Consider the following 14,894-nt stretch of genomic DNA (forward strand, 5'->3'; position numbering starts at 1 on the left):
CTTCCTGGATTTACACAGACACACAAAGGCACGCCTCCAGCTCTGCAGCCCTGCAGCTCTCATTGGCCCTTTTATGACTCACCCCCTCCCTTCCTGGCAAACTCTCACGACAGTGAGAGAGATAGAGCTGTGCATGATGTTATAAGCCTAGGCTTTTTACCAGACAAGAAACAGGAAATGGGCTGTATAAGGTATTTACTATCAGAAAAAAAAGGAAAAAGGTAAAACAACAAGGGCAGAAGATTTAATAGATGGAAAGATGAAAAAAATGATTGCAGTTCCGCTTTAAACTTGGACAGGCGGAAGTTTCAACTTAAAGTCTGTGTAAGGTCACATGACTATACAAAAGGACTTGTCAATAGCAACTTGTCCTTGATATACAGTACAGTTGAATTTACTGTGAAGTGCTTTTACTTTTACTTTTGCATCTGTCCTTAGGTACTGTACTGCATACTGCTTTTTTAAATGCATAACATCAGCTGTCTTGATAAATAATTTCCCCATGTAGAAATCTTTAACAGCAACAAACCTGGAAGTAAATTAAACCTTAGCTAGGACTTCTTTGCATTGTTACTTTTTTGCCAGATTTTTTTTTTTTAAATGTTATTATTCAGCTATAATTTCAGCATGGTGTCCTTGGTACTTTTACTGGTAATTGCTTGCATCGCATTGTATTAAATGTAATTGAAAACATTTTCTTCTGAAACAGATTAAATATATCTATTTTCCTCCTCCACCCTGCATTTTAGTGATCTATAAAGCAGCCTCCTGTAAAATGGCATGTGTGTTTGTCTGCGAAACAAGTAGCTTTCATTTTTACCTGTGGTTTACTACAGTAGTTACTGTTTAACATCCCCACCCACGTTTTAGTTTGTTTAGTAAATCGATCTGATGGTAGGCAGCCCTGTCGCCATTGAGTAAAGGTAATATTGTATAGCATATGGTAACGTCTCTCCACTTGATTTTTGAAACACATCTAAAGTAAGACGCCTGTTTAGGAGATATTTGCCGACAAAGGTGACCCGCTTGGTCTGAATCTGTTTTATCAGGAAAATGACGTTCTGGTGATTTCAGGATCCGGTTTAAAAAGGTTAGTAAACAGGGCTTCAAACTAGAAAAAAAAAAACTTTACTATCACTCTTAGTAATTATCAGGGGTATAGTGAGGGTAAGGTTCATCATTTATGTAAACAAATTGTTTCCACGCGTCTTTTCTTCTAGATTGTTGTGTTTGTGTGTCACATGACGTCTGTCACTAGTCTGCCTGATACTTCCTATTGCTCTCACTTAATAAACGTGTATTTGTTTGTTATTATGACATCTTTTCTTATGAAAAGCATTCCGAATTCAAGGTAGTAGTAGTGTTTTCTTTTTTTAATTTGTCACACATTGATATGTTTCTTTTGTAATTGTTATTTACGGTATTTATTTTCTTTCTACAAGTATTATTTAAATGTGTGAAATTATAATTATGCATGACAATACGCTATTGTGTTATTATAATGTATAATTATTATTATTATTATTATTATTATTGTTCTATTATGTTCTACCTGATCTATATTTATAACAGAACCATTACATGGTAAATACTATTGTATACAAACTGGTATATTTATAAAAAAGTAGTGCTTAGAGCGCTGATGGACGCAATCAGATCCCATCTTTCAACAGGTTATACCAGTTTGAACAATAAAGGTTGACTGCTAGTAATTGGTAGTTATTGGCTACTGTGGCAATTTACCTGTTGCTTTTTTGTCCTATAGGCCGTGACAATTTGTTTAAATTGTGACTTTATTCCTCTGTTGTTTCCAATGTCGATTTAACCTGCTTACTTTCACATAATGTCCATTTAAAACCTCAGCTTTTTTTTTTTTTTTTTCATACCTGCATGCTGTGCTAAGTATATGTATGGCAAACATATGCTATTTTTGCTGTGGAGCTAAGCCGCCTCCCTCCCTACACAGAGTGGCGTACAACACCCTTCCCTAGAATGTTTTAGTATTTCTAATCAATGCACCATAATGCAACATATCAGGATTTATTGCCGGTCATCATTTAAAGACTATTGCCATTATAGTTTGAGCTTTATGTTCTTGTTATGGAGGTTATGTGCTATTTTCTCAGTGGTTTATGCTGTATATCTGACAGAATAGTGATGGGTGAAATGTCAGTGTGATAAAGTGCTGGGCGCATGTAAATATTACAGGCTTTCTGGCAAGAATTGGATCTGGCTTGCATTGTAATGGAATGACACAGCCAGAGAACGTGCAAATGGACAGAAAGGCCTAGAGAAACATAAGTCTTGGACTGCAGAATACAAATGAGCAATACTTATATTTCAAGAGACGTATTATTTTATTTTTATTTTTATTGACTATATTATTTTCTTCATTTTTTTATAAATAGCTCCCCAGTGCCAACATCTTTCCCTGCACTGTAAATACAATGGCTAAAACAGTAACATAAAAATATACTTAAACATGTGAAACAATGGAAGTGGGAAGGCTTTCTAAAGAATAAGCTAAAAGATAAAGAGGTAGATATGGAAGATAAGATTGAACAGTAGTTGTGTTCTATATGTAGCACTACCCCCGAAGGAGCTGCTGGTTTAGATTTTGGGAAATACACATAACCTCTAAGCAACGCTGTATGCTGGCCTAGGCCAGTTGCCAAGCCTAGGGCAGCACTTTGCAGGGGGGCAGCACAGAAAGAGTCCCTAACAGTTAGGCCCCGTACACACGATAGGTTAACCAGAGGACAACGGTCTGATGGACCGTTTTCATCGGTCCAAACCGATCGTGTGTGGGCCCCATAGGTTATTTAACCATAGGTTAAAAAAAAAGCCAACTTGCTTTAAATTTAACATCGGTTAAAAATCCATGCATGCTCAGAATCAAGTCAGCGCATGCTTGGAAGCATTGAACTTCATTTTTTTCAGCACTTCGTTCTGTTTTACGTCACCGCGCTCTGACACGATCGTTTTTTTAACTGATGGTGTGTAGGCACGACGGACCATCAGTCAGCTTCATCGGTTAACCTATGACAACGGTCCTTCAGACCGTTCTCATTGGATGGACCGATCGCGTGTACGAGGCTTTAGTGTAACACAAGCTGTCCTATTATCCTGGACCACAAACCTTCCTCACTGTGCTATATGTTTTCTGCTGCACCATTGCCATGGTTATATCTTCTTATGCCCCGTACACACGATTGGAATTTCCAATGGAAAAAGTCAGATTTTCCGATCGTGTGTAGCCCCATCTGAGTTTTTTCATCGAAAATTCCAATGAATTCCATCAGAGTTTAGTATTTTTTCCAATGGAATTTCGATGTGAGCCTGATCGTGTGTACGCAGCATAAGTCCTCTCCATAAAATTATCAGAAATGTGTGCTTTAAGTAGAACTATAGGCAACACTTTTTTTTTTTCATTTTGGATAGAGTAAGGGAGGGTTATAGCCCCTATCAGTTTATTTTTTACCATCCCTGTCCCATTGCAGAGATTTTCCTTTCACTTCCTGCCCCATAGCCAAACAGGAAGTGAGAGGAAATCTATGCAAATTAAGGGAATCCAATGCCCCCCCCCAGGCCATAAGAACTAGTGTCCCCACTCGAAAATGTCAGGGTGGGTCTTAAACAGAAAGGGGTGTGGCCTTGACAGGAAGGGGTGGGTCATATTTAAATTAGGGGGTGCACAAGTTTAGTCAGGCCTAGGGCAGCACAAAACCTAAATACACTACTGCCTCGTTGTTCGTTGTCCAGTGGAGAAAGTCAGCTTGTGTCCACACAAGATGTAAAACCTTCAACTGTAGGCTTTATTTTCACTGCATAAAACTTACGAAGGAAGTAGAGAATATAGAGAGAAGGGGGAAGGTTCAGCTACAGAATTCACAACAGTATTCAAAGTTTGAATATTCGCCACTCAATCCTGAGTGGGTATTGCTCACCCGGATATACCCCTCTTACATGGCCTAGCAGCCACAATGATGCACAGACAGTATAGAAACAGTCTCTGCCACAGACCATTTAAGAAACACAGAATGGATAGTCAGGAATCCTCTGCCACAGGATTTAAAGTCCCAAACTTCCTTCCTTTACAGCCAAAGAGTCCTTAAGCCAATCCGGCGGACTATAAGGTATTGTAGGCTACGGTGCATCCTTCAATAAGTTACCAGGCCTCTCCCAAAGTACCAACCTTCCGCTCAGTCCTTTCCGGGACTGGTCCTCCCCTGGCTTCCTTCATTGAGTGGCTTCTTCCCGCAGGACAGACAGCACAGGACCCCGAAAAATGGCGTCGGCCCTTAAGTATCCCCTCCCAGCATGCACAGCGGGGTCACCACTCCCACTGCACCGTTGCCGAAGGAGGGACACCAAATACACCATGGTACACCTGCGTTCCAACAAGGGCCTTAAGTGGTAACGCCACCCACAGGCAACAAGGGAAAATACTACCAGGCAGTACCAAAGCCAGAACAGGAGCAAATTTGTATATAATTCAACAGGTCTGGGCCCAACTATTGGCCCAGACATCCCCTAAATTTGAAATAGTGCCCTCATATTTGGGAGCAGGGCGCTACATATATAACAATGAAGATAGCAAAATATAAGAGCAATATGTGGAGTGAGTGATCCAGACCGTGAAACTTCATGATATAATTTTAGATATGCGAATCAGACCCTACACATATTTCCATACCTCCCAACATTTTGAGATGCGAATGAGGGACACCTACTAGCAAATGTATGCAGGCATAGGTCATGCCCTCTGCCATGACCCCTTAAAGGAGAATTAACCCAAAAAAAGGTTAATTAAATCCTAAGTGCTTTTTTTTACCACTACTATTACTTTATATTGGCTTTTAAAATTGACAAATGTAGCAATTTAGAAATTGGATAAAAGGTTTAGCACTGGGAAACACTATTTGAAAGATTAAAAAGTACATTTTATTGACAACTATACAGATCATACCAAAATGAGGGACAAATGAGACGGAAAGAGGGACAAAGGGACATTGCTCCAAATTAGGGACAGTCCCTCGAAACCAGGGACAGTTGGGAGCTATGTATTTCTGTGTTTACAGAGACCTCAGGTCATTGCAGCTCATTGCATAGTATTTCCAAGAAGGCACATATATTTGAGTAGGGATGAACAAACGTATTTAACCACTTGCCGACCAGGCACGGCAGCATGGCTTGGCTGGGCGAAACAACATTATTTTACGTCGCTTCGCCCTGTGGCCACTATGAGCGCGCACGCTGCTGGAGGCACATGCCCGCTGCTAGCCCACAAAGCAAATGTGAGTGCCCGGAAGGCGCAATGACCGCCAGGCACCCGCGATCACTCGTGACACAGCGATCTGTCATTTCCCCTAGTAAGTCCCATACCCCATTCAGTTAGAACATGCAGAGGGAACACAATTAACCCCTTGATCGCCCCCTAGTGTTAACCCCTTCCCTGCTAGTGAAATTTTTACAGTAATCAGTGCAGTTTTATAGCACTAATCTCTGTAAAATTGTCAATGGTTCCAAAAATGTGTCAAAAGTGTCCGATCTGTCCGCCATAATTTTGCAATTGAAAAATTGATGATCACTGCCATTACTTGTAAAAAAATAAATAATACTAAAAATGCCATAATTCTATCCCCTATTTTGTAGACGCTATAACTTTTATGCAAACCAATCAATATATGCTTATTGCAATTTTCTTTGCCAAAAATATGTAGAATACATATCGGCCTAAACTGAGGACATTTTTTTTTAAATGTGAGATATTTATTACAGCAAAAAGTAAAAGATAGTGGGGTAGATTCAGGTACCGCTGCGCACTCCTTACGGAGGCGCAGCGTACCGTTTTTTCCCTGCGCCCCCGCAAATTAACTGCGCTACGCTTCATTCACGAAGCAGTAGCCACGTAATTTGCGTGGGCGCTCCTCAAAAATGCCCGGCGTAAGGGCGCCTAATGTAAATGATCCCGTAGGGGGCGGAAATCATTTAAATTAGGCGCGTTCCCGCGCCGAGCGTAGGGCGCATGCTCCGTCGGGAAACTTTCCCGATGTGCATTGCGGTAAATGACGTCGCAAGGACGTCATTTGCTTCAAAGTGAACGTGAATGGCGTCCAGCGCCATTCACGATTCACTTACGCAAACAACGTAAAATTTAAACTTCGCAACGCGGGAACGATGGGTATACGTAGCATTGGCTGCCCCTGCTATTAGCAGGAGCAGCCTTACACGAAACCCGACGGACGTAAACGACGTAAACTGCGTACGCAGGGCTCGCATAACGTTGTGAATCGGCGTTAGTATGTAATTTGCATACTATACGCTGATCACTGCGGGAACGCCCTCTAGCGGCCATTGTAAGAATGCAGCCTACGATACGATGGCATAAGAAGCCTTATGCCATTCATATCTTAGGCTGCAGTCAGCGTATCGAGGTTCCTGAATCAGGAGCATTCGATACGCCGGGGGAAGTAAGCAATTGCGCTGCGTAACTATGGTTACGCAGGCGCAATTGCTCTTTGAATCTACCCCAGTGTGTTTTTTTTTCAAAATTGTCGCTGTTCTTATGTTTATAGCGCAAAAAATAAAAACCGCAGAGGTGATCAAATACCACCAAAAGAAAGCTCTATTTGTGGGGAAAAATTCACCCAAATTTTGTTTGGGTACATCGTCACAGGACTGCGCAATTGTCAGTTAAACCGACGCAGTGCCAAATTGTAAAAAGTGCTCTGGTAAGGAAGGGGGGGGGGGAATCTTTCAGGGCTGAAGTGGTTAAAGAGTATCTCAAGCCAAAACGTTTTACGTTGGCTTTGGATAATAAAATAATAGGTATATACAAGGTAAATAAAGGTTTAAAACAGTTGTTTTTTGTTTTTTTTCTGTCTTTGTTCATCAGAAAGATTTCCCTTTACTTCCTGCTCCAAAAGATGCAACTGGAAGGACAGGGAAAACTCGCTAAAAGTATGGTGGGTTTCATATATCTCATTCTCTTGCTGAAGTGGATGGTTCTGTCAAATGAATCCTTATACTTTGGTTGAAGCATGTAACGAGGGGTTGAGGGAATGGTGTCGATTGAGTCGACAGGTTTCACGGGCAATGTTTATACTGGTGTTTTAATGTAATGCACTTTTTTTTTTTATTATTATTATTTATTTTTTCTCCCCTTTTATATTTTGGAATGGCGCACATACTGTGGTGTGTGGTCCTTAATGTTTGTTTGTACATTGTAAGTGTTTAAAAAAAAATAATAATAATAAATTAAGGAGTTCCCCACAGGTAGCTGTCACAAGAAAATATTGTCCTCTTCACTGGAAATTTACCTTTACCCATGTTCTACTAATATCTGTACAATTTTGGATTGGACTTTCTGTTTCAGTGCCAGTGGTCAGCAGGACAAATAGAGATGGTAAATCTAACAAGCACAGAAAGCCAACTGACAAGGTTGTAATCCTTCACTATTCTATTCAGAACTAAACATTTTGGTTATCCATAGACTTAAAGCGGAGTTCCACCCCAAAAATGAACTTTCTATTAACTTTCTATTAACAGCTTGCCTTTAATGTAAAAAAAAAAAACATTATTACAGTATTCGTAATCTGCCTAGTTCCTGGTTCTAGGTGGTTCAACTTCCTGTCCTAAGACCCCATTGCCTCCTGGGAAATGATGACACTCATTTCCCAGGAGTCTCTGGGCATTACTGTGCCTAAAAATCGCCCAGCATGCACCTCTCCCTGAAAACCAGGAAGAAACAGGAACTGGGCTTCACATGCCCCACATATGATGGATACGGCCACAACATGAGCTGGAGGATATAAGGCAAGTGTTTGCAATGATTTCTGGAAAGATTGGAGAGCTATTAATATGTTTTAGGGATTATTTAATGTGATTAATTTTAGCTTGCAAAAAAAAGAAAATGCCCAGTACCCCACATTAACCACTTGTCCACCGGGCCTATTCTGGCACTTCTCTCCTTCATGTAAAAATCTATTTTTTTTTGCTAGAAAATTAATCAGAACCCCCAAACATTTTATATATATATTTTTTAGCAGACACCCTAGGGAATAAAATGACAGTCATTGCAACTTTTTTTCTCGCACAGTATTTGTGCAATCATTTTTCAAATGCCTTTTTTGGGGGGAAAAAACGGTTTCATGAATTAAAAAAATAACAAAACAGTAAAGTTGGCCCAATTTTTTTGTATAATGTGAAAGATGATGTTACGCCGAGTAAATAGATACCTAACATGTCACGCTTTAAAATGTCAGTTACAGAGGAGGTCTAGTGCTAGAATTGTTGCTCACGCTCTAACGCATGCGGCGATACCTCACATGTGTGGTTTGAACGGCGTTTACATATGTGGGCGGGACTTAGCTTCTGAGCGCGAGCTACCGGGGACAGGGGAGTTTTACATTTTTTATTTTTATTTTTACATTTTTTTTTTATCACTTTTATTCCTATTACAAGGAATGTACACATCCCTTGTAATAGGAATTACTGTGACAGGTCCTCTTTATGGAGAGATGTGGGGTCAATAAGACTTTAAGGTTTGACCTCATATTTTATGGTTTTGGTAAATCTGAAGACAAAAATGTGCCGAAAATCTAATAGAGAGTATAGTTTCAGTATTGAGTTGGCCCACCCTTTGTAGCTTTAACAGCTTAAACCTCTTCTTCTGGGAAGGCTGTCCACGAGGTTTAGGAGTGTGTCTATAGGAATGTTTGACCATTCTTCCAGAAGCACATTTGTAAGGTCAGGCACTGATGTTGGATGAGTAAGCCTGGCTTGCAGTCTCCACTCTAATTCATCCCAAATGTGTTCTGTCGTGTTGAAGTCAGGACTCTGTGCAGGCCAGTCAAGTTTCTCCACGTCAAACTCGCTTATCCATGTCTTTACAGCATGGATCTTGTTTTGTGCACTGGTGCAAAGTCATGTTGGAACAGGAAGGCTCCATCCCCAAACTGTTGCCACTGAGTTGGGAGCATGAAATTGTCCAAAATATCTTGGTATTCTGATGCCTTAAGGCCCCATGCACACGAGAAGCAATTACAAACACCTCTAAACTCACGTTTTCAAAGGCAAAAAACGGCATTTAAAACGCCCGTTTTTGCCGCGAATTGCGCAGCGTTTTGCCGCGATTTGCGGCGTTTTACCGCGTTTGCGGCTGTCAGTGCTTATCTCAAAGACATTGTATACCCTCCCAAAGTTTAAAACGCAAAAATAAAACGCTTCTGAACCCAAAATTTTGCGTCTGAAAAAACGGACATAATCCCAACTGCTTTAAAATGCCAAAAAACGTGATTGTGTGCATGGACACATAGGATAACATTAAATGTGTTCAGGGGCAGTTGAAAAAAATGCCCAAATGCCTCTGAACTCGAGTTTAGCAGCGTCTCGTGTGCATGGGGCCTAAGAGTTTCCTTCAAGAGGAACTTGACTGGCCTGCACAGAGTTCTTACCTCAACCCGATAGAACACCTTCTCATCCACAGTGCCTGACCTCACAAATGTGCTTCTGGAAGAATGGTCAAACATTCCCATAGACACACTCCTAAACCTTGTGGACAGCCTTCCCAGAGTTGTTATAGCTGCAAAGGGTGGTCCAACTCAAATTTGAGCCCTACGGACTAAGACTGGGATTAAAGTTCAGGTATGTGTAAAGGCGGGTGTCCCAATACTTTTGGTAATATAGTGTATCCCTAGTGAAGGGGAAGAAGGTTCCCAAAACATCAGGTTGCTGACAGCAAGGTGATTTTGAGCATCACACAGGTTGTTTTCCCTTTAACTACTTTCTGACCAGACGCCGTCATTGTACTGTGGCAGGTCAGCTCGTTCCCGCGAATCACCATCATTGTACGTCGGCTCAGGAATGCTAGTTTGTAATCGCGTGCATCGGGGAGCCAATCAGCTGGTGGTGCAGACTCGATGTCTGCCGGCCACCCGCAATAGTTCCCCGCATTGACAGAACAGGGATCTGCTGTGTAAACAAGGCAAATCTCTGTCCTGACAGGGGAGATCACGCAGAATGCAGAAAGACGGATCTGTGTGTTTCCCCAGGCAGCCCATCCCCCATACAGTTAGAACACACCTGCAGGGAACACATTTAACCCTTTGATCGCCCCTGATGTTAACCCCTTCTCTGCCAATGTCATTAGTACAATAACAGTGCATATTCTTAGCACTGATTACTGTAATAATGTCACTGGTTCCAAAAAAAGTGTCAAAAATGTCAGTTAGGTGTCCGATCTGTACGCCGCAATATCGCAGTCCCGCTAAAAATTGCAGATCATTCATTACTAGTAAAAAAATAAATAATAATAATAAAAATGCCACAAATCTATTATCTATCTTGTAGACGCTATGGGGCAGATCCACAAAAGAATTACGCTGGCGTATCTCTTGATACGCCGCTTAATTTCAAATTTTGCGCGTCGTATCTTTGTTTTGTATCTACAAAACAAGCTACGACTGCATCTCGGATCGATCCGACAGGCGTACGTCTTAGAACGCCGTCGGATCTTAGGTGCAATTTTATGCAAATTAGCTTGTTAGGGTGATCCACGAACGTATGGCCGGCGCATTTTTTTACGTTGTTTGCGTTCGGCTTTTTCCGGCGTATAGTTACCCCTGCTATTATGAGGCGTACTCAATGTTAAGTATGGGCGTCGTTCCCGCCTCGCATTTTTAATTTTTTACGTTGTTTGTGTAAGTCGTTCGCGAATAGGGATTTGTGTAGAATGACGTCACTGTCGTAAGCATTGGCTTGTTCCGGTTTAATTTCCAGCATGCGCACTGGGATACCCCCACGGACGGCGAATGCGCCGTAAAAAAAAACGTTGTTTATATCGGGTCACAACGTATTTACATAAAACACGCCCCCATTAGATCCATTTGAATTCCGCGCCCTTACGCCGCCAAAGATACACTACACTAATTCTTTGAGGATTCGAAAAAAAAAAAAAAGTTACGGCGGCGTAGTGTATCTTAGATACGCTGCGCCCGGCGGAAAGATGCGCCAAGGTACGTGAATCTACCCCTATATCTTTTGCGCAAACCAATCAATATACACTTATTGCGATTTTTTTTTACCAACAACATTTTTTCGAAATATATATATATCGGCCTAAACTGAGGAAGAAATTTAGTTTTTTTTAGATTTTTTTATTGCGCAAAAAAATAAAAATCTGCAGAGATGATCAAATACCACCAAAAGAAAGCTCTATTTGTGGGGGGAAAAAAAGGTGTCACTTTTGTTTGGGTATAGTGCCGCACGACCGCGCAATTGTCAGTTAAAGCGACGCTTGTCAGTTAAAGCGACGCAGTGCCATATTGCGAAAAATGGCCTGGTCATGAAGGGGGAAAATCTTCCGGTCCTTTTAAACAAGTCAAGGCTTTATTTTTACTAATAAATCACATGTTCTGAATATCTAAGCCCAAGAAGAGGCTGTGATAGCCTCTGATTGGATACCACAGTGATCAGTCACTGTATAGCTTGCCCATGTGTCTTTTTTCTTCTCTTGAATAGAGAAGAAGATACCATTTAATATCTTTTTCTCTTTGCAATAGAGAAGGAAAAATAGGGAACAAAGATGTGCGTGTACAAACAAAACTATTATACCAAAAAAAAAAAGAAAATCAATCTAGATCAGGGTTTGATCTAGGTTAGTGCCAGGGTTAGGATTGGGGCAGGGTTAGGGTCAAAATTCATGATCAGAGTAAAAAAAACAGGGTCAATGGTCAGGGTCAGTATATTTTAAGTAGGATTCATTTTTTTTTATTACTAGATGTGTCAGTTAATGTCAGTGTCAATGAACTCTATTCACAAAGTGGTATCTTATGTAAGATACTGCACAGAGTTTTTCAAAATAATTTTTTGCAGTCATGAAAAATATTCTAATAAAATACCACATGAGTTATTTTATGAAGTCATGCTGCATTTCAGTAGTGAAAGCCTGTAATAATTTACCTTACCACAGGCTGTCACTAGCTGGTTGTTAAGGATCAGACGTCCATCAGCGCCCTTAACCACTTGCTGAAAGAATGGCTCCTGTGCGCAAAGTAACGTACAGATACGTTGCTTTGAAATTCACACCGTATGGGCATGCCCACGCCGCCGCAAGCTCCGTGATCGTGCCTGTGGTACCCGCGGACAGGGCCGGTGCAAGGATTTTTGCCAACTCAGGCGAAGGTGCATTTTGCCGCCCCCCCCCCCCCGGCACGCATGCACGCACTGTACACAGTCGGCTGTCCCATTCTCCCCTCCGATCCACGCTGCTGTTTCACTGAATCGCTGGAGAAAACAAAGCTGCGGGAAACTCATGTGAACTGTCAGCCTCTGATTGGTCACAGCACTCCAGGTTGACAGCTCACTGCAGTTTCCCCACGGCTCTGTATCCTTGGCTTCCTCCAGCGATTCAGTGAAACAGCAGTGTGGATCGGAGGGGAGAGTGGGACAGCCAACTTCACAGACTGACATGCCTACAGCTCTAACATGAAGAGTGAGTGGATTGTTTTTAAGCATTTATTTTATTAAAAACTTCCGCACCAGCAGCTGCCTGTCACCTCTCTCTCTCGCTTATGTTTTAATTGCTCTGTAATTGCTTCCCCCGCCCGCTGCTCCGATCCCCCTGCGTGCTGGGGCTCCAAAAAGGAGGCCCCATGGTACCCCCTTTCAGCTGGAAATGGTGTCCGGGTGTGAGGCAAAGGGAAACCCGGGCACAGCCTCCTAAACCCGTACTGTCTGGGTCAAAACCGCATAGGTGGCAACCTCAATTTTCCGCCCTGTTCCCTGGTGCGCCGTAAGGCAAGTGCCCATGTTGCCTTGCGCTTGCACCGGCCCTGCCCGCGGACTCAATGTCCGCCCGTTGTCCCGCGATCGTGTCACTGAGAGTCAGAACGGGGGGATGCCTGTGTAAACAATAGACATGTGCATTCGTTTTCGTCCAAATGCATTTTCGTCCGAATTTTAGGTATTTTCGTTATTGTTTTAACAAACGATAATGAAAGCACAGAAAACGAAAACCGAAAGATCCAACATAAACAAATGCTTTATTTCCGTTGCGGTCGAATGTGCCTAATCTTAACTCTATTAGTCCAATATTATTCTACATAAAGAGAAAAGATTCAACATTATAGAGACATGAAGAAGAGTCGACATAGAGAGAAAAGATTCGACATAGAGAGAAAAGATTCGACATAGAGAGACATGAAGATTCGACATAGAGAGACATGAAGATTCGACATAGAGAGACATGAAGATTCGACATAGAGAGACATGAAGATTCGACATAGAGAGACATGAAGATTCGACATAGAGAGACATGAAGATTCGACATAGAGAGACATGAAGATTTGACATAGAGAGACATGAAGAGTCAATTTTTTTTTTTTTAAGATTCTGTCGAATCTTCTTTTTTTTTTTTTTCTTAGAACATTCGACAGACACCATAAGCCTTCAATGATAGATTCGTCATAGAGAGACATGAAGATTCGACATAGAGAGACATGAAGATTCGACATAGAGAGACATGAGAATTCGACATAGAGAGACATGAAGATTCGACATAGAGAGACATGAAGAGTCGAATTTTTTTTTTTTTTTTTTTTTTAAAGATTATGTCGAATCTTCTTTTTTTTTCCTTAGAACTTTCGACAGACACCATAAGCCTTCAATGACAGATTCAACCTTAATTTGGATTTTGGGACAAATGCTTTTTTTTAACGAAAAACAAAAGAAATAAAAACGAATTTCGGGAGTAACTAAATAAATTTATTTTTCGGACGAAAACGAAATTACGAAACAAAATATTTCAGTGTGTACATGTTTAGTAAACAAGGCATTTCCCTGTTCTGCCTTGTGACAGGACAGTGATCTACTGCTCCCTGTGATCACTGTCGTGTCACATGTAGCCCAGCCCCCCACAGTTAGAATCACTCCCTAGGACACACTTAACCCCTTCCTCGCCCCCTAGTGGTTAAACCCTTCACGGCCAGTGTCATTTACACAGTAAACAGTGCATTTTTAAAGCACTGATCGCTGTATAAATGACAATGGTCCCAAAATAGCGTCAAAAGTGTCCGATATGTCCGCCATAATGTCGCAGTCACGATAAAAATCGCAGATCGCTGCCATTTCTAATAAAAAAAATATATTAATAAAAATGCCATAAAACTATCCCCTATTTTGTAGACGCTATAACTTTTGCGCAAACAAATCACTATACGCATATTGCAATTTTTTTATCAACAATATGCAAAAAATACGTATCAGCCTAAACTGAAGACATTTTTTATATATATATATATATATATATATATATATATATATATATATATATATATATATATATATTTTTTTAGATGATATTTATTATAGCAAAAAGTTTAAAATATTGATTTTTTTTCAAAATTGTCGCTCTATTTTTGTTTATAGCGCAAAAAATTAAAAACGCAGAGGTGATCAAATACCACCAAAAGAAAGCTGTGTTTATGGGAAAAAAAAGGATCCCAATTTTGTTTGGGTTCCACGTTGCACGACTGTGCAATTGTCAGTTAAATCGACGCAGTGCCGAATCGCAAAAAGTGGTCTGGTCTTTGGCCAGCAAAATGGTCTTGGTCCGTGGTTAAAGTGGATGTAAATCCGATTCATGAAATTTGAGCTGGGCACATATATCTTCAGTATTTTGTTATCTTCAAAGAGCTATGTCCCTAGCCCTCTCCTGAACAGTTCCTCTGTTATCAGCCTGATAACTCCTGACAAATTCTACGACGCATCAGATAAAAGCAGCCTGACATTTCTGTCCAAGAGGTTGCTATACATATATTAGCAGGGAGCTGGCCCTGTTACAAAACACCTCTGAGAGTCTCTGCCTATGAGGAGAGGGGGTGTGTGCCTTT

The 14,894-nt window shown here is 41.1% G+C and overlaps 1 protein-coding gene across 2 annotated transcripts in view; it reads left to right on the forward strand.

Moving 5' to 3' along the window:
- Positions 1 to 891: 891 nt before the first annotated feature.
- HNF4G (hepatocyte nuclear factor 4 gamma) overlaps positions 892 to 14,894 on the forward strand; it is a 184,547-nt gene continuing 170,544 nt past the window's right edge. For both annotated transcript variants that reach the window (XM_040354454.1, XM_040354455.1), the window contains exon 1: positions 892 to 1,090. The gene's annotated coding sequence lies outside the window, so the exon portion shown is untranslated. The remainder of the gene's footprint in view (positions 1,091 to 14,894) is intronic.

This window comes from Rana temporaria, chromosome 5, assembly GCF_905171775.1.
Source record: "Rana temporaria chromosome 5, aRanTem1.1, whole genome shotgun sequence".
Taxonomy (NCBI): Eukaryota; Metazoa; Chordata; class Amphibia; order Anura; family Ranidae; genus Rana; species Rana temporaria.